The sequence below is a fragment of the Phocoena sinus genome, chromosome 1, assembly GCF_008692025.1.
Source record: "Phocoena sinus isolate mPhoSin1 chromosome 1, mPhoSin1.pri, whole genome shotgun sequence".
NCBI classification, from domain to species: domain Eukaryota; kingdom Metazoa; phylum Chordata; class Mammalia; order Artiodactyla; family Phocoenidae; genus Phocoena; species Phocoena sinus.
In genome coordinates, this window is record NC_045763.1 from 164,901,954 (window position 1) to 164,928,839 (window position 26,886).

Consider the following 26,886-nt stretch of genomic DNA (forward strand, 5'->3'; position numbering starts at 1 on the left):
GTGTGCTCACTCATCTGCTCTGTAATACATATTTTTAAATTTATTTATTTAATTTATATATTTTTGGCCACATTGGGTCTTCATTGCTGCATGCGGGCTTTCTCCAGTTGCAGCGAGCAGGGGCTACTCCTCGTTGCAGTGCACAGGCTTCTCATTGCAGTGGCTTCTCATTGCGGTGGCTTCTCTTGTTGCAGAGCACAGGCTCTAGGTGCATGGGCTTCAGTAGTTGCAGCACGCGGGCTCAGTAGTTGCGGCTTGCGGACTGTAGAGTGCAGGCTCAGTAGTTGTGGTGCACGGGCTTAGTTTCTCCGCGGCATGTGGGATCTTCCTGGACCAGGGATAGAACCCGTGTGGACTCCTAACCACTGCACCACCAGGGAAGCCCTGCTCTGTAATTTTTTAATGTGTTTATTTATATATTTTTTATTTTTTGCTGTATGCGGGCCTCTCACTGTTGTGGCCTCTCCCGTTGTGGAGCACAGGGTCCCGACGCACAGGCTCAGCAGCCATGGCTCACGGGCCCAGCCGCTCTGCGGCATGTGGGATCTTCCCAGACAAGGGCACGAACCCGCGTCCCCTGCATCGGCAGGCGGACTCTCAACCACTGTGCCACCAGGGCAGCCCTTAAATGTGTTTATCTTTGCATTAAGGGAGTTGATGCCATTTTTTTAATCTTGAAATTTTCTGCATATGTAATGATTCACCCCTGCATATATTGTGTCTTTAGGTAAAAACAATGCCCTTTCAATGGTGTTTTCAGCCCTGCTCTCAGACTCCAGGGAAGCCTCGTGGCAGGTCAATGTTTACAATTAGAATGTACGTATCTGCCTCTTCACACGGTTACCCCTTGTGTGAATTCTAGGATTTCAGGTCTGATGAAGGAAAAAGGCATGACCACGAGGTGGCAGTGACACACAACGAGCTTTATTTGGATGGTACTTGGACAGGTTACCTGGAAGGGAGAGTCCCTCAGAGCAGGAGAGCTTCCAGGGACAGAGGCTCAGGGCCACCACCCAGAAGGTGGGAGGTCAAGGGCACTCCCAGGGGAGAGGGGGATCAAGAGGGGATCACATGTCTACGTGAGGTCACCCAGCAACGTAGTGCGGAGTCTCTAGGTCAGAGAGCTCCAAAGGGCAGTCACGGTTTAGGGTCTTTTATAGACCTGGGGTTTGTCTTTATCTATGGACAGCAGAGGCTGGGTGCTATTTCATGACTTATGGGTTATGCAAAGCAGGTAGGCCCTAATTGGGTAAAAAAGTACTTATTTGGGCTATATCTAAACTCACTGCAGCATGTATATATATATATACACAAGGGCCACTCTTTAACTCATTTATACAACATACCCCTAAAGAAAATAGTAGACGGAACGCAAGAACTATTTGCCTGGCCTCCTTAAGTTGTTTCATAGTCTCTACCACCATGACATTTAATGTGGACGAGCCCTAGTGGCTGCCCAGTAAAGTTAAAAACTATTGCCCAAATCCTGAGCTCTCAGGAAAACACAGTAATAGAAAGAGCAGCAATAGAATCTAAGCATCCCCAGACCCCTAGGGATAGGATTGCCATCACCAGGGTCACCGTCTACACAAGAAGCTCTTAGGCTCCTCCCAAGGGTCAGAACAGACCCAAAGTTTCAGGGCGTCGACAATACATGAGTCATAACCTCAGCTGACAAAGGACTTGCTTCGTTGGCAGATTTATCATTATTTCCGTGAAGCAGATGACAATGTATTTGGCCAACAGACATCTTGTTCAATGGATTTCCAAGTTGGTTATAAAAACAAAAGTGAAATAATGTGTCGTATCTAAGATGTCACTGATTATAAGATACTCCTCTATTTGATGTATCACTAAGACAATTTTTAAAACTTCCATTTAAATAATGGCAATTGAGTGTATTATGCATCCTGATTGCTCAGTGTTAAGTGTGAAAAAAATGTGTTTTGGAATTGAGATGCAGTAGTACAAAGTATTCCCTTGTGGTTGAGCCCACACACATCCTCCCATTCAGCACCACCCGTGGTGACAGAGGTCTTTTAAAAAATTATTATTTCTTTAACTTTCATTGAAATATAGTTGAGTTACAGTGTTGTGTTAGTTTCAGGTGTACAGCAAAGTGATTCAGTTATATATATATATATAAAGAAACTGCCATGACCCACTCCCAGCGCAGAGTTCAGACTTTGTCTTGAGAACAAAGTCGTGTCCCTGAAGGCTTTTAAACAAGAAGGGACATGACTAGACTAGTATTTTGAAGAAATAGTCCTGCTGCAGTAAGGAAAAGGGGTGGAAGGGCACAACCTGAGGACATAGGATTTTAGTTCATAGACTTTTAAAAAATTGAAATTAAAAAAAAAATTTGTAGGAACTCAGGAATGAGGGCAGAGGAAATGAGGTCCCAGCAAGTGGGACCCCAGAACTTTGACCTGAGCTGGAGGTCGGCGGCTGCTCTGGGATTGTGGAGTGAAGCAAGAGGGACAGCCACACAGGCTGGGTTGTCTAAGAGACCGTCCACGTGAAGGGCCCAACAAAAACCGCTTTGGGCCTCAGTTTTCCCATCTGTAAAATTGGGATAATTCTAGCTCTGAGCTCACAGTACGCTTGTACACGGTACAAGTGTACCGTGAGCACCTGGTACACAGCAGGCACTCATTACGTGTTCACTGTTATTATTTCAACACCAAGGGGCTGCCGCTGGGGTCAGTGAGAAGCAGGCAGGTTGAGGCTCGTGGATTGGAGGTTGAGCTGAGGCTCTCTCGGTTAGTGCTGGGCCCCCTTCTCTGAAGGCACAAAGGAGCCATTAAGCGGATGGGATTTGCCCTGATGGGAGGGATTTGAACTTGACCAAAGCAGAAGAGGAGTCAAGATGACCCCCAGGATTCTGGAGCCATTCTCTGATCACAGAGTGAAGAGTGGGCTGTGGATAAGATAACTTAGAATCAGAGGACCTGACACTGGAGGGATCCAGGGGGTTTCTGGAGCTTAAGGAAGAGACCTAAGGTGCAGATACAACTTTGGGCATCATCAGTACCAAAGGAGAAGTTGAAGCAAAGAGTGGAAGAGTGTGGACAGTGAGCGACCCCAGGGTCAAGGACAGGGCCGTGGATAACACTGATATTTAAGGGGCAAGTAGAAGAGATGCCGGGAGAGAGGACCAAGGAGTAGGTGGGAATAGACCAGGGAAGAGCAGTAGCATGGAAGCCAGGGGGCTGGTTCTAAAAGTGGAGACACATCAGGCAACTGTGTGGTGGATGGATGGATGTGTAGGTAGGTGGATGGAAGGATGAATGGATGCATGGATGTGTAGGTAGGTGGATGGATGTATGGATACATGGATGAGTGGATGTGTAGGTAGGTGGGTAGATGGATGAAAGGATGAATGGAGGGGTGAATGGATGTGTAAGTGGGTGGATGGATGGATGAATAGGTGATTGGGTGGCTGGCTGGCTGGCTAGGTAGTTCAGTGGATGTGTAGGTAGGTGGGTGGATGGACAGATGGATGAGTGGATGGGCAGATGGATGGTTGGATGGTCATTGTCAAATGCTACATGAAAATCTCATAATAAAATAAACAAACAACAAGGACCTACTGTATAGCACAGGGAACTATAGTCAATATCTTATAATAACTTATAATGGAAACAAGCTGAAAAAGAATATATAAAAAGTTCATATATATATATATATATATATATATATGAGAATCACTTTGCTGTACACCTAAAAGACTGTAAATCAACTATACTTCAATTTTTTAAAAATCCCATAAGAGGAGGCCTGGCTGTGGCTATGTAGATGTCACTGATAACTCAGAGCAGTGTCAGGAAACCACACAGCAGTTGTTTGGGGAATGACTAGCGGGTGAGAGAGTGTAGATCGCTCTAGCAAGCAACTTGGCTGTGAAGGGCAGAAAATATGTAGGGTGTTTTGGAGGGAGATGTGGCAAAGAGAAGGTTTTTGTTCAGTTTTAAGATGGAAGAGCCTTGAGGGTGTTGACATGCTCATGGAAAGAAGACCCAGTAGGGGAGGGAGCGCTGAGGACCCAGGAGAAATAGGAGGCCCGTGGTTGGAGGTGGGGAAGAAAATGGTCAGGGGGGAGGTAGGCGGAGGGGAGGGAGAGGGAGGGGGGCCTGGGGGGGGAGTAAATTGGGGGAGAGGGGAAGGACCAGGCAAACTAATAAACCTCTATGCAAGTGTCCATGGCTGTACTTACAGATAAGGCCATAAGGATACTTTTGAACTTGGAAGAAACAGAAATCAGATACAAATAGGATAAAACTCACAGTCTTCACAGAGCTGACTCCTTCCCTGTGTCAGTAAAAAGCATTTAAGCCGTTTTGCATTTAGGCTTCTAACCCATCCGTTTTAGCACACAGCAAGTTTATTCATGGCTGAACTGACTCCTTGATTTATGTATTTTTTTTTTTTTTTTTTTTTTTTTTTTTTTGCGGCACGCGGGCCTCTCACCGCCGTGGCCTCTCCCGCTGCGGAGCACAGGCTCCGGACGCGCAGGCTCCGGACGCACAGGCTCAGCGGCCATGGCTCACGGGCCCAGCCGCTCCGCGGCATGTGGGATCTTCCCGGACCGGGGCACGAACCCGCGTCCCCCGCATCGGCAGGCAGACCCCCAACCACTGCGCCACCAGGGAAGCCCGATTTATGTATTTTTAAGAAACGTTCTTCATCAGTATTTTCAAAGACTATCACGTGCGCCTGTGTGTATAATTTCATCTTGTTGAAAGTTTCAGCTGAGAAAATGAAGCCATGCAAATTCGTAATGGAAAGAAGTGTTCACTTCTCATAATAATCTGGATGTGGAGGGGAACAGGCCATGGATCTGTTACGTGTTTTATATGTGTTTGTCAGACAGCAGCAAAATTGACGTTACAGCCAACACTGAGGAATTCTTTTACCCCCACTCCGCAGCTCCCTCTTCGTTAATTGCAGCTAACTTTCATGGAAATTTTTTTCCTTGAAGTGTTCCACAATCTGATTCAGTCCTGGAGTGAAGCTTTTGGGGGAGAAAGTGAGCTAAAATTTCTTCAACTGTTTTTGACAGATGGGATGTTGGAAAATACACATGCACGCACACACACACACACACACACACACACACTTTCTTCTTTAAAATAGAGGGAAGAAAAAGCACTGACCTATTTTTACCCTCAGGTACCTCACTAACAGTGGGGCATTAGTAAACTCCAAGCTTGGCAAGGCTGGGGATGACATCTTTGAAGAGGCAAACCCAGCTGGCTCAAAGGAAAAAGGCCACAGACATCACAAAATTTTAAATCCCGCATCTGAGCCTACAGAGGAAACATTTCCTACCCAGAATTTCAGCAAACCTCATTACGGGAGCCCCACTAAAAAGCTTCAGGGACGTTGCCAACTGCCATTTCTTTTCATTAAGAACAAGCCTGAAAAAAAGATGAAAGAGAAAAAAGCAAAGCAACATTTATCACCCAGCACCATGGGAAAGTGACAAACTCCGAAGCCTGTCTTCAAAGACCTAAGCTCCGGCACACACCTTAGCTGACTCTGGAGACAATGGCAAGAGTTTTTCTGGATCGATGTGGATATTTGAAACCTGCATTTGAAGGCACAAACAGTAAACCCCAGGCACTGGGAGGCTGACTATTGAGCTCATGAAAAGAGTAAGGAGGCCAGTAGATTTGATTCCCCCAAAGTGTGCCTAAAAATTCAAACACAGTGGATCGCCTATTAAAAAATGGCTCGGCTACATCCAAGGACAAACTGTGAGGACAGCACACTAACAAGGAAAAGTCAGACTTCACCGGGTCAGTCTGTAAGGGATGTCCTAGTCCTACCCAACCTGGGGCTGGAGGAGCTTCCTCTCTCCCCTTATGTGTAGGGTTGGAATAAGCTACACCCCGAGGAAAGGAAAGACCAGGAAGCACATGGAACGTGGGGTTTGGGATCAGAGGACCGAGGTTCAAAGCCCAGCTCTAATAATGACTTGGACTCTCCAAGACTCAGGTTTTTTTCTGCAGGGCCGTTGTGAGGCCTGGTACATAGTACGTGTTCAATAAACAGCTGAATGTAGGAGTAACAGGAGCAGAAGCCCCAGAGCTACACGTTCTGCCTCTGCTCTTTACTTCTTGCTCTTCAGGGAGCCCCAGGTTCTTTGAGCCTCAGTGTTCCCATCTGTGAAATGGAAATGACAATGGTGATGATGATGCCTGCTTTCTCTAAAATATACTCCTTGGCTCCCATACGTTTCCCGATGGTTCCTGGAGCAGATCCCTCTCCCAGAGTTAGAGATCAACGAATAAGTACACAAAAGAATTTGTAAGCAGAAAAGTACTGTCAAAATGTTAGTTTATTTTTATTATTGCTCCACGGTACATGAAAACAATGTGTAAAACACACTGCATGGGTATTCATACCTTCCCAATGATGGGAATGTGCTGAGAGCAGTATCCCTCTCCCAGCAAGCCCATAGCAGGGCTCTCTGCCTCCTGGTTTGAATAGGGGCAGCCCAGAGCCCTCAGCAGTGCCCAGTCTCCCAAGCAGCAGAGGCGGCAATCACTGTCACTGGCCCGTGATTGGCCTACTGGCAGCACCGCTGACCGGCAACCAGGGGCTCTCAAGACCGGATTTGCAGGGACTTCCCTGGTGGTCCAGTGGCTATGACTCTGCCCTCCCCATGCAGGGGGTCAGGGTTCAATCACTGGTCAGGAAACTAGATCCCTCATGCCGCAACTAAGAGTTCGCATGCCACAACTAAATATCCCGCACGCCACAACTAAATATCCCGCACCCCGCAACTAAAGATCCCACATGCCACAACTAAGACCCGGCGAGGCCAGATAAAAAAATAAAATATATTAAAAAAAAAAAGACTGGGCTTCCCTGGTGGTGCAATGGTTGAGAGTCCACCTGCCGATGCAGGGGACACGGGTTCGTGCCCCGGTCCGGGAAGATCCCACATGCCGCGGAGTGGCTGGGCCTGTGAGCCATGGCCGCTGAGCCTGCGCGTCCAGAGCCTGTGCTCCACAACGGGAGAGGCCACAACAGTGAGAGGCCCGCGTACCGCAAAAAAAAAAAAAAAAAAAAAGACTTGGGGGCTTCCCTGGAGGTGCAGTGGTTGAGAATCTGCCTGCTAATGCAGGGAACACGGGTTCGAGACCTGGTCTGGGAGGATCCCACATGCCGCGGAGCAACTAGTCCCATGAGCCACAACTACTGAGCCTGCACGTCTGGAGCCTGTGCTCCGCAACAAGAGAGGCCGCGATAGTGAGAGGCCCGCGCACCGCAATGAAGAGTGGCCCCCGCTTGCCACAACTAGGGAAAGCCCTCGCACAGAAACGAAGACGCAACACAGCAAAAATAAATAAATTAATTAATAAATTCCTACCCTCAACATCTTCTTAAAAAAAAAAAAAAGACTTGATTTGCTGGAACAGCATCAAAGAGGGCCCCCCACCCTTCCCCCACCACCCTTCCTGCCCTCGTGCTATCCTCTGGCTCCAGCTGTCCTTGCACACCCCTCCGCTCACAACGCGGCCCTGCTCCAGCTCCAGATTTGTACCTGCCGAGAGTCTAGACAGCCCATATGTCCTCCCACGCGGCCCGAAGCAAAGCCTGTGTCAGCGGGTCTGGCGGCCTTGAACCAGTTGTTCTCCTGACTGTTCCAATCCATCTCGAACACGTTGTCCCTGAAACCATTATCATTCCTTTCAAACAGAATTTATTAAGTGGGAAGGGATTCTGGGAGACTATCAGGCAAATTCCATCGCTTTGGCGCCTGAAGCAAACGGCCCCTCCGAGCCTGGTTTAGATCTGCCTGGGGTGCCAAACGCTTCTCTGGCTCCTTTGCCTGAGGGCGGGCCTGAGATCAAAGGGAGCGGCAGCCACAGACCCTCGTAAACACAGGGATCTTCTAGTAACTTCCAAACCCTGCCAACATTGGTGAGAAGGGAGAAAGCTGAAGAAGACCTCGGGGGAAGCTGCTCCCAAACTGTGAGGATCACTCTTCCCAACATTCTAGGCACTGGGCCTGCATCTGGGGAGCCGGGGGTGTGCATGCACCCGGCGCTGCATTAATGCTGGTATAAAGGGGCATGAGGTGGGTCGGCCTTCCAGAGGTCTACAGTTTATAGAAGCATGCTTTGAGCACCTGCTGTGTGCAGGGCATATATTAAGCACCCTGGGGTGGGGTGAGGGAGAAACAGAACTGACTCATGTTTGCATCTGGACATGTGCACAAGAACCAGCCAGGAAGTAAGGCTAACAGCTAGTGGCATGGTCGTGGTGGAAACGGTGTGGATGATCCGTTTGCTGTAATGTGGGTGTTTTGGCTGCAACAAAGGCAGCTCAGCTGTGCAGGGAAGAGGGCCGTGAACTGGTCTGAGAATAAGTAGGATCTAGATTTATGGGGGCTCTCCCTGGGCTGCTCAGCAGTGCTTGCCTTTGCCCTTGAACCAATCTGGGTGTCCTCACACTGCATCCCCAACACAAATGGAACTCCAATCTAGGGATAAATAAGGTAACACTTGCTAAAGTTTTCCAAAGGAGATGGAAGAGAAGTTTATCTCACACTCAAAGAGCAAAACCTTCCCCCAAACTGTTTCTTTCCACAGGGCTCTGATCTTTGTCAGGGTTTCTGTTACTACTGGAGCTGCCTCATCCATCCTTTACATCCCCCCCAAATCTCCTCCTCCCTGCTCTCCGAGCTTCCAAGCCATCTTCCAGCTCAGAATTTCCATTCAGAAATCCATTCCCTTCAGCTTTCAGATGCTTTAGCACGAGGAAGAGCCCAGTGACTGTCTGACCAGAACTACATACTGTTACGGGCTGAACTGTGTCCCCTGCAAAATTCGTATGTTGAGGTCCTCAAGCCCAATTCCTCAGAATGTGACCTTATTTGGAGAGAGGGTCTTTAGAAAGGCAATCAGGTTAAAACAAGGTCGTTAGGGTGGGTCCTAATCCAATATGACTGGTGTCCTTATAAAAAGGGGAAATTTGGAGACAGGCAGGAATATGGGAAGAATGCCATGTGGAGAGAATGGAGAATATGGCATCTGCAAGCCAAGGAGAGAGGCCTGCAGCAGATGCTCCCTCCCAGCCCTCAGAAGGAACCAACCCTGCTGACACCTCAATCCTGGCCTTCCAGCCTCCAGAACCCTGAGATGATACATTCCTGTTGTTTAAGCCCCTCCCCACCCACGCCGCCTGCCATACTTTGTTACAGCAACCCTGGCGAATTACTCCACCTCTCCAGGAGCCCCTGGCTGAGTGGGGCTTCAGCTCACCCTGCTGCAGAGGAGAGGAGTAAAGCAGGCATCCCGGCAAGGGGACCCAGCAAAAGCCAATGCCTGGGGACAGAGCATCCAGGGAGGCCAGTGGCCTGACTCTGGGGGAGGGTTGGTGATGACGAGCATCAGAGAGCAAGGCGGCCAGGCCAGGCCAAAGGAGAAGGGGGCTGGGCTGTGGAACTCAGATGTGAAATTTATTGCAATATTCATTCCTCCTTTGTTCCACAGAGGTTGCATGCAGCTGCATCCAGGTTCTCCAGAGCCACAGCTCTCTAGAACCCAGGGTTCACTCTGGATATCTTCACGGTAAGTGTGCTGCCTCTGTGCCGCCCCCCAGGGTCACTCTGTCCACCTCGTGCCCGCAGCTCCCGTTCTGAGACGTTCAGCTCCGTGCTTACCTTGGCCTTATTCTCTGGTCAGCCTCCCTCCCTTCAGATCGTCATAGGTCCTCTCTGTTCTGTTCCGTGTGTCCCCTGAGCCCCTCTGCTGGGGTCCGACGGCCCGCTCCGCACGGCGGGTGGACCATACGCTGCAGGACGGGGAACGGGAGGGGCTCGGGGCTGGGAGTCAGGAGACAGCCTTTCTGAACTTCAGTTTCCTCATCTATAAAATGGCCTGGCGGACTCCACTGTCTCCCCAGTTTGAATCTCCTAAGGGTCTTTAAGTAATTGTTACCTCTTAATAGAACAGGTATTCTGACAAAAAGTGGGGCAGGAAGGGTGGGGAATGGGGTCTTCTGGTCGCTCTGGGATTCCCCAGCAAGGCAATCCCACAGAAGCCAGGGCTTTCAGGGAAAGTTTTTTTCTGTCTACTGATGGAAGCAGGAAGCAAATGCCCAGGGTCTCCCAAGAGACTGGGGAGTCTCCTCTGGGGTCAGTGCCAGAGAGGAGCCCCTGGCCACCCACCGCGGAGCGTCCCTCTGGCTCATCCTCCGGTGGCCATTCTCCTCATAGCCCCCAGGTGGCGCTGCAGGACCATAGCCCTGAGCCATCCTCAGCCCACGGTTCCCCCAGAGCCCTTCCTTGGAGAGAAGAAGCCAAGAGGCTAAAGCTTAAACTCGAGGCCTGGCCTTCTTCTAACGCTCCAATGCCTTCTAGAGCCTTTCAAGCAGTTGACTCAAAGGCATCTAGCCTGTCCCTGCCATGTGACGTCAGAAGTGGCAAAGTGCTGAGAGCCCGGCTGCTGGAATCCACACAGGCCAGCACCCAAGGGTCTGAGCCCACCGTCCTGCCATCTGTCCTCCTCCAGAAGCCAGACCCACGCGACATCCACAGACACTCGCTTCAGGGAGGAAAACCTCTGTGAGTCTCAAGGTCACAAAAAGCAAACAAAAACAGACAAAAACGAAACACCAGTCTTCACAGATGGAGCCTTCTGGCTGGGAAATCAGCTCACCTCCTCCACCTACATTCCTCCTGGAATTCCTCCACACTCAAGGGGGGACCCGCACTACACCGCACACACACACCACATAAACACATACACACATACGCATACCATGTAAACACATACCCCACATGTACACACTATGCACACACATGCCATACACCAAGTACACACGATACACACACCACATACCACACACAGAACACACACACCCCACACACACATGCACATACTCACCACATACACTACACACAGCAGCTTTGAAGGGTGATCCCAGAATTGGCCCCTGTGTGACATTCACGCTGATTTCGAAACAACTGAGTGATCATCCTTCCATGTGAAATGCCAGCTCATGAGAAGAGCTGGCCAACCCCCTTGCTGCAGAACTTGCAGTGGGCGGCACAAGTGCAGGCAGAGAAGGACCTGGGAATATTCTAGAAAATCTGATCCATACACGTTTCCTCGGACCTTTGATATTTTTGTCAAGAGTTCTAGGCTATTGAAAGGAAAGAACCATCAATGAGGTAATGCAAAGGAGGGGATTAAAGCTGATAGACCCCAAATCACATCTTTTACATTTTAGGTAACCGCTTCGGCCCTAACCCTTGGCTACTAATGAGGGAGAATTTTCTTCCCTTTTCTTGCAGAAGAAGGGCCTGTGTGACCCAGGAACAGTGTTCCTTTCCTCCCAGAGTTCAAGGGCAGGTCACCGCTTGGCATTAAGCCAAGAGCAGAGGCCAGTGAGACCATTGGAACCCCTAAGGCCAGAGACCTCAGAGGGTCGGCCAGGCCAGTGCTGTGTGAGGGTCAGGGTCAGGCCACCTTCCCTCCAGGCCCATCCACTGCTCACAACAGTCAAGGTAGTGTGTGAGCCAGAGAGAAAACACACCTGCGGAGGCCCTCATCCCCCAGGACTGGGCTCCCTACGGATCTTGGAGGCCTAAGGACAGTGCTCAGGGCCAGGACAGTGGTCAATACAGACGTGAGAAGCAAAAGGCACCGGGCACCTCGTAGGGAACGCAGCTACGAGTCCCCTCCAGCTCCATCTCAGCCCAAAGGTCAAGGAGAGAGAGGGACCAAGGCGCTGCACAAACTCATTCCTTGAAGCCCAAGTTCCATCCAGGCATCTTGAAGTAGAAACACTCAAAGCCACTTAGACCCACCTAACAAGTTGGTCATTAACTTGATGCCTGGGAAGGTAGGGTTCAACCTGCCAGCCCCTGTTTCTCAACAGTGACAGGGTGTTGTCCCCCAAAATGAGAATTGCCAGGACTTGCAAGGTGACAACCGTCGCCCAGTAGGTTCCAGACAGTTCGCATGAAGGGTGATTAAAGGTGTGAGGAATCTTGAGAGTTGAGCCTCCTTTACGGATTTGTTCTAGTGCTTCTGGCAGGGGTGATCCAGCTTCTGCTTGAATACTTCTAGGAACAGGAGGCTCCCCCTGTTCTAAATCAGCCTGCTCTGTTGTTGAGAGTTCATTCTTCGTTCTACTATTGATGCAAAATCTGCTTTCCGAAGTTTGACCCACTGGTCCAAATTCCACCTCTGAAGCTCCACAGAAGGGTCTTCTCTTCCCACGAGGCAGGGTGACCCGGAACTTGGTCACTGATCACTGTCTGCAAGGGGGGCGGGGGCGGAGGGACTGTGTGAAGGAGCGAGAGGGGCCACGGCTGCTGGACCAAGACCACTGGCCACACTCCTTCCTGGGAATCACCCAGAGCCAGCGGCTGGGGTGGAGGGTAGACCTTTACGGATCTCAGATTCTGGGGGTTGAAAGGATCCCAAAGCTGGCAGCCTCAGAAGAGAGGTTCATGGCTCTCGGGGCTGAACCCTCCCATGTGGAAGGGCAGCGGCATTGACGTTTCTGAGACCTGGTGACCCTCATGCCATGTGTAGACAGTCTCCAAAGAGGGCTTCCGGCAGCCACCTCCCTACCCATCTACACGTGCTGTCCACTGTCAAGAGGTGGAGGCTTGCTCCCTGCCCCCTGCCCCTGGGCTGGTTCTGTAGCTTGCCTTGACCAATAGAAGGCAGCAGAAGTGACCACGCTAGTTCTAGGCCCAACCTTTAGAAGGCCTGCCGGTTTCCACTGTCTCTCTGGGGAACCCCAGCCACCCTACAGTAAAGCAGCTCTGACGAGTCTACTCAGTGATGAGGCCCCCGTGCGGCAGAAGCTTCCGCTTCCCTGTCTCTGGCACACCTGCAGTCATGTCCACGTACTAGTTCAGCCCAGCCCTGTAGCCCTTGTCCTCTGCTCAGGCCTCTGCCCTCCTCTGTGGCAGCTCTGTAACCCTTCTGCCTGCAGCATGCTGGGCCCGTGCCCGTCGGAGGCATCCCTCCTTCCCTCCTGGGGCCCCCCTCCCTGGCTTCACATGGCCCAGGCCCTGATGGAGAGACAGTGCTGGCAGCCAGGGCAGGGAGATGTCCAGACAAGGTGATGGATTTGATGGATGGAGGCCCAGGTTTCCTGAAGGCCTCCTAAATATTGATACTGTTCCCTCTCTGTCCCTCACAGCTTCACTGCAGAATCAGCATTTGGGGGGCTGCCAGAGGGAGAAACGAGCATGGGAGGGTGGGAGGGAGAGTCTGAAGGGTGCGTGGCTCTGCGCATTCCATCTCCTCCACGGAGCAGTTACAGACATTACCTCATCTCTCTGAGACCGGTCTCCGGATCTCCAGGATTCGAGCGGAAAGTGACTCTCCTTTCCTCCCTCCCTGCCCTTCTCACAGCACCTACCCCCATGCGGACCCAGGGAGGCTGGGAAGGCCTGGAAGGGCAGAGTGGGTGGCCCGAGGGTGCTCCTGGGAAAGAGAAGAATCTGCCCGGACCCCTTCCCCTCAGCCCCAGAGAAAGGGTCCCCATGAGCCAGAGCTAGACACTGCCTCTTGGGGATGTGAGGTGACCCTCTGGGCTGGGCTGGCTGCCCGGCATCACCTCGGACCCCAAGATTTGGTGGCCCCACTTCTCTTTGTCCCTGCACCCTGGCCTTTGTGTCCAGCTTAGCTGTGTGTCTGCATGGTCCTCTCCACACTGAGTCTATGGCCTTCTCAGGACAAGGGCTCCTATATCCATTTCGGTCTCTCAGAGACCCTTCTGCAGGCGATGTCTTTCATATAATAGTTGCTCAGTAAGTGAGAAGTTAAATGAAATGAAATAACTTAGAGTTTTGTGGAGTGGAGTTAATGGGGAAGGACCTTGACCTTCCCTGGAACCCAGAAGATGGACTTCAGGCCAGATGTCTCGTCCACACCCAGCCCCACTGTCCATGACTATGACCAGCAGACACTGCATGAGGCACAGGTGCCCACGGAAGGTCACAGGGGTGCCAGGACACTTGTCCCCACCCACCCTCTGGTTGTGCTGTATGCCCGGGGTCAGGCTGCCCACCACTGCTCCCTGTGGATGCGGAATGGAAGGGAGAGATTTCTGGAACAGAGCCCATCTCTTGGGCCGCAATGGTGTCCACTCACTTGGCCTACTGTGGCTTCCCTTCTTTTCACGGGGGCTATTATTGGCACTTCCCACTCATCTGCAAGGCCTAAAAGGAATCTTTGGAAACCGCATGAAGGGGAGGAGGGACGAGAGGAGCTCCGCAGGCCAACTGCTTCTGGAAGTCACTGATCTCCAAACAGGAAGGCTGGTCTTTCCTGTTTAGACATCATGTCTGGCAAGAGGAAGTCAAGACCGAAGTAACAATAATAATTACATAAACCCCCGATATGTTAACATCACTCGTGGATGAAAATGGCTCTGTTTGGGTAGGACCGGCCAAGCCCTGTGGGGCACAGCTCTGCCATGGGCTGCTGTGGTCAGAGCTGTGAGCTGTGGTGTTTGGAAGACTTGACCAGGAAGGGGATCCCTTAGGGACACCCCTGGATGCCCAAGGGACCCTTTAGGACCGAGGAGGGGTAGTGAAGGGGTGTGGGCTTCCTCTCAGCCCAGGTTCAAATCCCAGCCCAGACCGTGCCAGCTGGTGAACATGCCTGATTGCTCAGCTTCTCTGGACTCTGAACTGGAGAAAATACCCAATTTCTCTGTGTGCATGGCCCGTATTGCCCATACCCTTGAATGTTTATGAGCCGCCTTGAGCCAACTGGAAGAAATGCATAGGCTAACGGTGCAAGCTTTATTTAATCTTGAGAGGAGAATGGTTGGATCAAAAAGGGGCAAAGGGACTTGGTTTCCAGTGGGAGAAGCCATCTCCCATGGAGCCATATGTCGTAGGCCTGATCCAGCTCTCCTTGGGAGCTGATTGGCTTCACCCAGTGAAACCCTCATCCCCTTAGTGAGTACTAATAAGCTAGGCTCTGCCCGGTGCAGTGACTGTCCACACGCAGTCCCACCATGTGTGCTCAATGCAATTCAACCCCAGACGCATTTGTTGACAGCTGACCCCACACGTCTGTACGCAGAAAGGGAACCGGGAAAAAAATGGCAATGGTTCCTCGGAATCCAGCGCCACCTGGGAGAACCATCTCTTGGCTATTCCTTAGCTACTGAGAGTGGACTTTTCAATAGCATTTAAATGAATGGAGTCCTAGAGGGAATTCTGATTAAATACTTGAAGACACTTTCTGAGCGTGAGGATTGCGCGTGGAGATTTTGTTTCTTTCATTGCATTTATTTTAGGATGTTTCAGCTCCGGCCACGTTTAGGGGAAGAACTAACAAAGAAGGAAACCGAGGCACCTTAGGAAGAAGCGTGTGCCCCTTGCTCCCACAGGCGATTTGCCAAATCCAAGAGCACATCTGGAGAGCTGGGTGATGCCCCATTGATTCAAGTTAACGTCGTCTCCCGTCTGATCACAGTAAGCAAGTTGGTTCTGCAGGGCTGTCTGGATTTTTTAATCTGATGTTTGTTTTTATTTAACTGTGTCTGATGTCTTCGTGAGAGACCACAAAGACATCAAAAATAGTGTTCCCTAAACCTAAAAGATTGTGAGCAAAAAAATATGCATTAAAGGCTAATTGTTGAGCTATAAATTTTCAACACACTGCTGATGAACTCAGAACCTTTTAACGACAGTTGAATAAATAAGCCGTGGCCTTTAGAACAGAGGCAGTAACCAAGGCACACGCTTCTTATTTGCCAGCTGCCAGTGGACACGAAGCAACCGCACCCCGCCCGTGTCCCCAGATACGCTGCCCCCGAGCCAAAGACGTGTCACCCGGGCCATGCACAGCCTATGACCGCTTTGTCATCTGCTGTCTTCCCAAGACCACAAAAAGCAAACTATGTCTTTCTAAAGAAAGAAGTGACCACCAAGATGGGGTGCACAGAACTCGCCGCTCCTGTGGCTGAGGTCACCGCTCCAGGTGGGTCGTGGCCACCCCTGGTCACTCAGGCTCCTCTCCACCTGCCTCCACCCACATACCCTCCCAGACCCGGCAGACCGACAGCTTTTTTCCACACACCAGGGACCCTCTGAAGCCAGGAAGTTTGCTGTCCGTCGGCTTCTATTTTGGGAGCTTGGACTTGGCCCTGGAATTTTACAAGCCTAGGAGGAATTGGCAGGGCCTTGGCATTTTCCTTTGTCCCTGCCTCCCCTCCCCACAATGCCCTGTCCTGTGCATCCTCAGGGTGACAGATGCCCGATATCCCGTACGGTCCCAGGCAGATGTGGGAAAGCCAGCTCCCCACGCTGGCCTGCAGTTGTGGAGGGGGCTAGCTGGGAGAAGCAGGGGCCAAAGCCTGGTGGGGAGGACCTGGGCCACCTTCGACTTTGCAGAAAGCCCCCAATGTGGGGAAAGTCTAAAACTTAGTGATTTTCAGCAGCAAAACTCTACGTCCGTTTCTGAGCTTTTGATACTGAGCAAGGAGGCTTGTGAATGAGCCCCTTAGCGGATGCCCTTGTTTTGGGGACTTATAACCCCAACCCTAGCAATCTTATCCTCAGCTTAGAGTCCCTTCTGTAGTTTTCCCTCCTCTATTCCAGAGACCCCCAAAAGCTTGCCACTTGGCCAGTTGCTTCATAGTTAAAAAACAAAAACAAAAACTCTCCTGTATAGCTTTTATGTTCCTAAATGGAAACATAACAACCCAGTCTGCACGTCTTGTCTTTGTTCATTTCTCCAGTGTTGGTCCCAAGAACAATGAATAGGAGCCCAGCGTACACTGGTGTGACAAGAGGACTCACCGAAGTCATCCTCCCAGAGTGAGGGACAAATCAGCGCAGAGGTTCAGCCTGCTTCTCCTTTTAGAGCCAAATAAAGACAATTTGGATTCCTTTTAGAACAATTCTTTGCCTCTGCTTGCGTGGGCCCAGAAGCATTGAGGCTCAGTTTCAGAGCGCCCAGCTACTTGCTAAAGAAAATCTGTTAACGATCAGGAAAGATCGTCCTTGAAATTGTCATTTGCCAGACAGGAAGCTCCAGTCGCAAACTGCTGTGAAAAATTGACTTCTGGGGAATGAAGTCTGGGTAGCCCCGGTTGGCAAGCCAAGAAGTCCTGGTTTCTGATCTTTTGGGCACCACACAATTTGGTTTTTGGAGATTACCCCTCAGTGCAGGTAGACCAGTGAATTGTCTGTACCCTGCACACTGCCTGGCTCTCACTGAGTAACTGCTGGTTCAGTGTTTGTCACCTGGTACTGAGGGACACCCCCCCCCCCTCAGCCACACCACCTCATTTCAGACCAAGGACACTGGTGTTGTAAATAGGATTGGGATAACCAGTCTTCTGTAACTTAACCACCAACTCCTCACAATTTTACTGTCTTTCTTGGGGCTACACGTAGGACCACCTAAGAGACTTGCCAACGCACACATCTGGTCCCAGTCTGTCCAGACTGATTTTTTGTGACATCTTGAGACCTCTCACCACCAGTCACCTTACAGGTTCCCATGCTAAGAATGCCCCCTTCCCTTTTTCCTACCCAGCCTCTGCCCATCCTTCACCCACCTTCTCAACACAACCGTTCCTAATCACTCTCAGACCACCATGATCCTTCCCTTCTTAGCTGTTCAAATCTGAATTACCCTTTTGGGACTTATTCATTGATTTAACAAATATTTATTGAGCACCTACTATGTGCTAGAGATGAAGGGTAAATCAAATGACCCTACCTTCTTGGGGACCTGCAAAGCTGAAAGACTATCTTCTAATTGTCAAGCTTTCCAAGCAGCCTAGCTATAGAGACAGAACTCAGCAAACGCTTAAATGGTTACGGATTTCATTCTGGTCTATAGATCAGCCTCTGTGAGTTTGGTTAGTTTGACTCAAGAGACAGAGCCATCCTTGGTGTGCTGACAGCAAAGTTTCTGGACATACGGGGCTGAGAGCCAGACAGAGGGATTATCGAATTCATGAAGAGGAAGCCCCTGTGGGCTTGCCTGAGTTCATCCCGTCTTGTCACTTTGTACCTCCACAAACTGAGCACAGCCATCTCATGACTGTTTGGAAATACAGAGCACACACAGATCACCATGGGGCCTCCTCATGTGCACAGACGGACCCCAGAGCATTCACGCTCTGATGGACTGGACCTGCTTGGGTATCGTCTGGCTTCTGCCCTGCAGGGCCTCCATAGGTGTCTGTTCCTGAGCAAAGAGCTGATAAATGCCTGATTTAGAGCTTAAAAAACCCGGAAGGTTAATTAAAAGGAGAGCGTGCTTTCAATGACTTGAAAACTGTGAGTACAAGGCAATTAAGGTAATCAGTCACACTGTTTTTGTGCTCAAAAGTGTTTTTAATTCAATTACTTCTAATTCTCTGTCTATTAACTCAATAGAAGGAGAGTTTTACAATAATTAACTTGTTCTAAAAAATAAAATGTCGGCCACAGCCTGAGCCGAAACAAGCTAAATCCGAGGGAGGATGTACAGAGAGTCTCTGTGTTGGCCGAGCTTAACGCTGGTTCCCTCCACTCAATGCGCTAAAATTCGGTGATGCTTATATGGTGATAACGGTGTCGTAATTTTCTATGTGTTCCTGCAAGTCTGTTCATTAATTGACTGATATTGATTTTAGCCAATGCTTGGATCTTAGCCATAATCTCTAGGAATAAATGATTTTTTAAAATCATCATTTATGGAAATTCTATTTTTTATACAAAATCTTCAGTGCTTCCTCTAACATTGAGTATTGTCCCCTTCTCCACCACCTTGGAATTCCGTCTCCCTCACTTAGTCCAGGTCAGACTCACGTCTACATCACAGATTCTCCTCCAGTACGAAGTACTGAATAGATGATGCCAGAAGAGGGTGCAGGGCTAGATCTTAGCGCCATTCGGCCACTTGTAGGCACTGCTTATTTTCTTTCTCTTTTTCTCTTATTTTTTAAATTTATTTTTTAATTGAAGTATAGTTGATTTACAATGTTGTGTGTTAATTTCGGCTGTACAGCAAATTGACTCAGTTATACACATATATACATTCTTTTTCATATTCTTTTCCATTACGGTTTGTCCCAGGATATTGAATATAGTTCCCTGTGCTATATAGTAAGACCTTGTTGTTTATCCATCCTGTAAGTAATAGTTTGCATCTACTAATCCCTCCCCTACCCTCCCTCCCCCTTGGCAACCACAAGTCTGCTTTCTATGTCTGTGATTCTGTTTCATAGATAGGTTCATTTGTGTCATATTTTAGATTCCACATCTAAGTGATATCATATGGTATTTGTCTTTCTCTTTCTGACCTACTTCACTTAGTATCATAATCTCTAGGTCCATCCATGTTGCTGCAAATGGCATTATTTCCTCCTTTTTTATGGCCGAGTAGTACTCCATTGTATACATGTACCATATCTTCTTTATCCATTCATCTGTTGACAGACATCCTGGGCATATATCCGGACAAAGCTATAATTCAAAAAGATACACACACCCTTACATTCATAGCAGCATTAGTCACGATAGCCAACACATGGAAACAACCTAAATGTCTGTTGACTGCTTATTTCCTTAATGATATGTTTTATAGCAGCAGGACTGAGCAACCTATGTTTGTATAACTAGGGCAAGGCTGAGGGACTCTTCCATCCACACCCTGTCCCCAATTTCATAGGCCTCCAAGGAGATAGCAAGGAAACCCAGAATATTCATCCCACCCCCCAAGAGCACAGCGGCATGTCCCAGGAGCGGCCGTTCCTATCTGAACTCCCGTCCCAGATGAGCAGGGTCTGCTGCTCCTGCCTGAACTGAGGTTCGCGTGAGGCAGAGCTGACCTTCAGTGGTGCCTCGTGGAGCTAAGGGTGAAGGGCTCGAGAACCAGCTACAGTTCAAGTTTCAGTTTCAAGAGTTCAAGCCAAGGGGTGAAAACAGATCCAGAGTAAAAGTCTAAATTCTACAAGGCAGCTCTGGAGACGAGCTGAAGGCAGTGTGAGGAGAGCGAGTGGGAACAGGGGACCCTCCCAGGAGCTCTGGGGTACATCACAGGGAGAGGAGCAGAATGGGGCATGCAGCCCCGTCCTACTGTTTTGTTTGTTCGTTTGTTTGTTTTTTTGCGGTACGTGGGCCTCTCACTGTTGTGGCCTCTCCCGCTGCGGAGCACAGGCTCTGGATGCGCAGGCTCAGTGGCCATGGCTCACGGGCCCAGCTGCTCCACGGCATGTGGGATCTTCCCGGACCGGGGCACGAACCCGTGTCTCCTGCATCGGCAGGTGGACTCTCAACCACTGTGCCACCAGGGAAGCCCAAGCCAGAGCTTTATTCTACATCTACAGCTGCCCAGATGTGCACCTTTGTGCACAGCTGCCCTGCTCTCTGGAAAGCCAACATGATTCTCTCCCTCCTGTTCACATTCAAATTGTAGATGCGTGTGTTTCTTCTCCAACACGATTCAGCCTCTCAACAGCAGAGAACATGTTTTATTCATCTCCGTATCAACCTCTCAATATTAACATTTGTCGTGCATTAATAATTACATTAATAATAAGAAAAAGATGAACAACTCCCCGAGTGCCAGGCACTAGGCTAGGTGTTTATGTTAAGGCTCGCATTGACTTCTCAGAACAATCCTGGGCCATAAGAATCAACAAGTCCATTTCAAAGATGAGAAGACTGAGGGTCAAAGAGGTTGAGCAAGGTAACCAACTCCCCCATCTGGTAAGTGGCAGACCCTGAATACGTTTCACACTGAAAGCAGGGCTGACTCCACAAAGGAACCTTACATCCAACTCTGGGCAAAAGGATGAGAACCAGACTATCTGGGGAGGTGTGACGGGGAGTTAAAGGACTATGAGTGTTTCGGGGAGAGTCAGAGGAAGTAAGAATACAGATATTCCCCTGCTCTGAGAAATATCCAGATACAGCGTTTGTCAGCAAGACGACAAGCCTCATCTTGTCTCTAGACCCCGCCAGAACTGCCTGCTGTGGCTCCCTCAACATCCTCTTGGAAGCCAGGAAATTGCCCTTTAGCTTCATAGAAGAAGCCTACATACCTGGGAAGCAGGAGGGGTAGAGTTGCTCCAGGCCGCACACTGCAGTCGGCCCCAGCCTTGTGAAAGGGGGTCAGCCATCTCTGCTGAGCAGCTCAGAAAGAGGGGCCCTTTAGTCCTCGGGAACCCCTTGTGAAAATAAGAAAAGAATGGCTCACATACAAGGTAAACCTCCAGCTTGCTTCAATTCTACACGGAAACCCAGCTAGACTCTGGGCACAGAGTGGGCCAGGCCCAGGGATAGACACTCTTACAGCTTGTGACAGGGCTCTAGGGTTGCCTTTCCAGTATTTCACACACACTGCACAACAGCCCTACAAGTTCAGATCACGCATGGAATTGTATTCTCATGTTACAGATGCGGGAAATCAGACTGAGACCCTCCCAAGGTCACACAGCTGATATCTGGACACAAGTCCAAGTCCACCAGTTACCCCAGCACTCTGCTGGGACAAAGCAAGGAAGGGTGGGACTCGGTGTTGGAATTAGAAAGGTCCTCTGAGGCCGTCTAATCCACCCCCACCCGTGCAGGAGTCTCCTGGGCTTTGGGCCGAGAGGCATCGCCCAGCTCCCCTTGCTCAAGGGCGCTAGGCCTGTAGAGTCAGCGTCCAGCAGGACAGCCCACACCATTTTGGATGGCACCCAATGTCACAACGTTCATCCTCATTTATCCGTTTGGAGCAGGGCTCCACTGGAGGCTCAGCTGACTGAGTCGCTCAGAGCTCAGGCTGGACTGCAAAGCTCTGGGAGAGCGAGAGGACAGGCCATGCAGCATTCTGGCAACTAGGCCACATCGACACCCACGCTAGTCTCGTGCTGAGGGCAGCCTCACTGGTTTGCTTCCAAATCCAGACTCTCCATTGCACGGCCTCTTTGAGGCAGTGGGCAGTGAGGGGCAGGCCTGCTCCTACTATAGATGGAAAAGATCTGCTGCATGTATAAAAGGATTGTACGAATACCCGGAAGACAGGAAGTGCTCCAAGAAATAACACGAGAAAGCCAATCCAGCGGCATAAAAACAAAGGATATGAATAGGCAAGTCACGGAAGAGGCAATAAAAATGGCTAAATAATACACAAAATTATGCACAACAGAAAACAAATTAAATCTCACAATTAGATGCTATTACTTATTAGTTGGCAAAAATTAATGTGTTGGCGAGGATGTGGGAAAACGGGCACTGTCTGCGAGAATGCACGCTCATACAGACCTCAGGAAGTACATTTTAGCTGGATTTATTAAAATTTAAAATATGTGTTGGCTTAGACCTGCACTACCCAATATATAATAGTCACCAGCTACGCGTGCTTGTTTAAGTTGAAATGTTAATTAATTAAAGTTAAACACAATGACAATTTCACTTCCTCAGTTGCAGTAGCTCCGTGTCAAGTGCTCAAAAGTTAGATGTTGGCAAGCATCTACCATCTTGGATAGTGTGGAATAGAACAGTTTCATCAGTGCAGAAAGTTCTATTGGCCAGCACTACCTTAGATGCAGAAATTTCACTTGCAGATGTGAAATCTTTAAGAAATAATAACACATGAACCCACATGCACAAAGGTGTTGGCTGAAACATTGTTTGCAACAAGAGAAACTAGAAAAACTGGAAACCAGGACTACTAAAAAGGGAATAGTTAAATCATGGTCCCTTCATACTATCCTTAAAAGAAATCTCTAGGGGCTTCCCTGGTGGCGCAGTGGTTGGGAGTCCGCCTGCCGATGCAGGGGACGCGGGTTCGTGCCCCGGTCTGGGAAGATCCCACATGCCGCGGAGCGGCTGGGACCGTGAGCCATGGCCGCTGAGCCTGCGCGACCGGAGCCTGTGCTCCGCAGCGGGAGAGGCCGCAGCGGTGAGAGGCCCGCATACCACAAAAAAAAAAAAAAAAAAAAAAAAAAAAAGAAATCTCTAGAGCAGCTCTCGTAACTCAGAAACTCTGGCCAGTGATCTCCCTTTAGAAGCCACCTCACTTCTGTGTATAAGAGAAGACATGGGTTCTCTGCGTCCATCTCCTCACAGAGCTGCGTGAACAGACGAGTTAAGGGTGTATACTTTAACATGGATGATAATCACATCCTGCAAAACGTTGTCAAGTTCATGTGACATTTTTTGGCTAGCCAGCATTTCTCTATGGATGACCCAGTGCGTAGACTCACATTCAGAAGCGACCTCTTTGACCCGAGTAGTGAAACCAGAAAGCCGTCCAGTCATGGCTGCCGCTCCATCCTTGCATATACTGACACAAAATGACCAATTCAGTTTTCCTGATATGTAATCACTCAGAGTTGAATAGCTCTGCAGCTGTGGTGTTGGTTGGCAACAAAAGTACACATAACATATCCGCATGCATATCCTCCTGAAAAATATATCGCACAAAAACAAGCATTGTTGCCTTTTCAACGTCAGTAGACTCGTCAACCTGGATTGCGTACCACAGTGACTCATTAATCCTCTCTAACAATTGTGCCTCAATATCCTTTGCTATTTCACCAAGTCGTCTAGTTATGGTGCTAGCCAAAAGAGGAACACATGCCACCTTTTGAACTGCAGCCTTTCCTAAAAGTTCACAACAGAAGTCCCTAGCAGCAGGCAGGATCAACTCTTCACCCATAGTAAAGGGCTTCTTAGCTTTAGCAATGTGGTTAGCCACTAAGAATGATGCTCTCGGTGCAGACATATTTGATGAAGTGGTGGCCTTCAGTAATTGCTTCTGTCTTCGTGTTCACGATTTTTCTTTTGAAAAACTCCAAAAGCTTGTGTTTTAATGCAGGGTGATTGGTCTGCATGTGGCAAAGCAGTTTTGAAGCTTTCATGGCTTTGTTGGATAGCCAGTCGCCACATATTCTACAAAGCGGGCTTGGAGAATGTGAATCACCTGTTGCAATGAACGTGCAATTTAAGTAGGACTCTTGGTATTTTCTTTTAAATACAGCTTTCTTTTGGTGGGCAGTCGTAGAGTCTTCTGCTGTCTCATCATTGGGTCTTTCCCCCTTTGCAAAGAAGCTCTCCCGTGACGTTTGTTTTTCACTCATTTTGGCTAGGGTTAGCTTGCGGGCTTCCCAAAACTGTGACTGAGACAAGTGTGCAGTGCAGGAAAGAGGCGCGGACAGAAGTGGTAAATCAAATAATGGGCGGGCCACGCACGGACTAAAATAAGTGTCAGATTCTGACTTTAAGCCTGCCACCAGATGCAGCTGTACAGTTGAAGTACATCAACTCACTTGCCACTATAAAGCCTGCCACCAGATGCAGCTTAATTTTCACTTGCCACTCACTGATAGGGTTTTGATATGAGTCTCCAATCAACTGATTTATTATGGTCTCTGTGCAGTCAAACCTCTCTGCTAATGATGATCTGTATTTGCAGCCGCTCCCCAGCGCTGGCATCACCGCCTCAGCTCCACCTCGGATCATCAGGCATTAGATTCTCATAAGCAGCGTGCAACCTAGATCCCTCGCATGCGCAGTTCGCAGTAGGGTTCGCACTCCTATGGGAATCTAACGCCGTCGCTGATCTGACAGGGGCGGAGCTCAGGCGGTAATGCGAGCGATGGGGAGCGCCTGTAAATACAGATGAAGCTTGGATCGCTTGCCCGCCACTCACCTCCTGCTGTTTGGCCCGGTTCCTAACAGGCCACAGACCGGTACTGGTCCACGGCCTGGGGGTTGGGGACCCCTGCCTTAAACAATAGAAATTTATTTTCTCACAGTTCTGGAGGCCAGAAGTCAAGATCAAGGTATCAGCAGGGTTGATTTCTTCTGAGACCTCCTTGGCTTGTAGATGGCTGTCTTCTCCTCTGTCTTCACGTGGTCTTCCCTTTGTACATATCTGTGTCCTTACCTCATTTTCTTATAAGGACACCAGTCATAATGGAATCGGGTCCACCCTAATGGCCTCATTTTAATTTAATCATCTCTTTAAATGCCCTATCTCCAAACACAGTCACATTCTGAGGAACTGGGGGTTAGGAATTCAACCGTGAGCTTGGGGGAAGTGTACACAAATCAGACCACAAAACTGGTATTGCCTGGGAAACACCAGTTGCTCATTCAGTCAATCATTTGTTCACTGGAGAAATATTTATGGAGCATCATCTCTGTGGCAGGCACTGTATTTAGCACTGAGGATACAAAGACGAATGAAACACAGGCTTGCACCTCAAGAAACTTGTAATCAGGAGACGAGTGCACAACTAACTCAATAAAACACAGATCTGCCTTCTTGAGCCCAGCCACCAGCTGTCTGCTGACCTTTTTTCCAAGCCACCAACCACCGTGGAGCCTCCTAGGCTCAGCTCTGCTTCCCTGCTGGGACACCTGACACTTGAATTCTCTCTCGCTAATGCAAACTCCTTGCCTGAACAAGGACCAGAAATCATCATCCGTGATTCATCATCCATTCATTCAAGACTCATCTATTAAGCACTTATGATAAGCCCTGTGCTGGACGCTCAGAGTTGTAAACAAACAGACATGTCCCTGATCTCAAGGAGTTTATATTCTAAAATGGGGCAACATACAGTGATCAACAAAACAAATAAGTATAATCTCTGTGTTGAAAATAAAGTCATGCAAGGGGATACAGAGTGATTAGAAGGGTTATTTTAAATGAAGTGGTCACCAATCTGATGAGGTGAATTTTGAGCAGAGAGACCTGAGGACCTGGGAGAGTGAGTCCTTCTGGTGAGTGTCTGCAAAGAGCATCGAATTGGGCAGATAAAACAGCAAGTGCTGGGCTTCCCTGGTAGTGCAGTGGTTGAGAGTCCGCCTGCCGATGCAGGGGACATGGGTTCGTGCCCCGGTCCAGGAAGATCCCACACGCCGCGGAGCGGCTAGGCCCATGAGCCATGGCCGCTGAGCCTGCGCATCCGGAGCCTGTGCTTCGCAACGGGAGAGGCCACAACAGTGAGAGGCCCGTATACCGCAAACAAACAAACAAAAACAACAACAAGTGCTCAAGGTGAGAGCATGGACTATTTGGGGGAGAGCAAAGAGGCCAGCCTGGCTATCACTGTGTGGGAAGATGTGATCTGGCACAGAACAGAGGAGGCACTCTCCTGCAGGACCTGGTGGGTTCTGGTCAGAAATTGTGCTCTGCTTACTCTGTGGGTGATGAGAGATCATCACAGGATTTTTAAAAATTAATTAATTTATTTTTGGCTGTGTTGGGTCTTCGTTCCTGTGCACAGGCTTTCTCTAGTTGTGGCAAGCAAGGGCTACTCTTCGTTGCTGCACATGGGCTTCTCATTGCGGTAGCTTCTCTTGTTGCAGATCACGTGCTCTAGGCACGTGGGCTTCGGTAGTTGTGGTGTGGCTCACGGCCTCTAGAGCGCTGGCTCACTAGTTGTGGCTCACAGGCTTAGTTGCTCCATGGCATGTGGGATCTTCCCGGACCAGGGCTCGAACCCATGTCTCCTGCATTGGCAGGTGGATTCTTAACCACTGCGCCACCAGGGAAGCCCCCCCATCACAGGATTTTGAGTGTGATTGCTCACACTGGCTGTTTGGAGGGGAAATGACAGCAAATGTTGGGCAGCTCTATAAGAATCCAGGGAGAGAAGATGGTGTCCTAGCACTGGAGGTGGTGAGAAGTGATTAGATCAAAGGTAGAGCCAAAAGATAGGACAAATGATTCAGACTTGCCCCCAATTTATTCTAGAAATGGACAGAAGACATAAACACAGGGTCAATCTCTCTCCGTTCAACTTGCTAGTCCAAAATCAGCATCACGAATGGGGCCAATGGTGATGCTTTAGAAAGACACCAATGATGTGATGTCTGATTTTTATTAAATATCACGAGCAAATGATTAAATCCCACAGAAACAAAGGTACGGGCACCAT

At 49.4% G+C, this 26,886-nt stretch overlaps 1 protein-coding gene across 1 annotated transcript in view; it reads left to right on the forward strand.

Annotated features, from left to right (window-relative positions):
* TLR5 (toll like receptor 5) overlaps positions 1 to 17,611 on the forward strand; it is a 56,052-nt gene extending 38,441 nt beyond the window's left edge. Inside the window, exons 5-7 of the transcript XR_004352316.1 lie at positions 9,510 to 9,587; positions 15,298 to 15,475; positions 16,744 to 17,611. The gene's annotated coding sequence lies outside the window, so the exon portion shown is untranslated. The remainder of the gene's footprint in view (positions 1 to 9,509; positions 9,588 to 15,297; positions 15,476 to 16,743) is intronic.
* Positions 17,612 to 26,886: the final 9,275 nt, after the last annotated feature.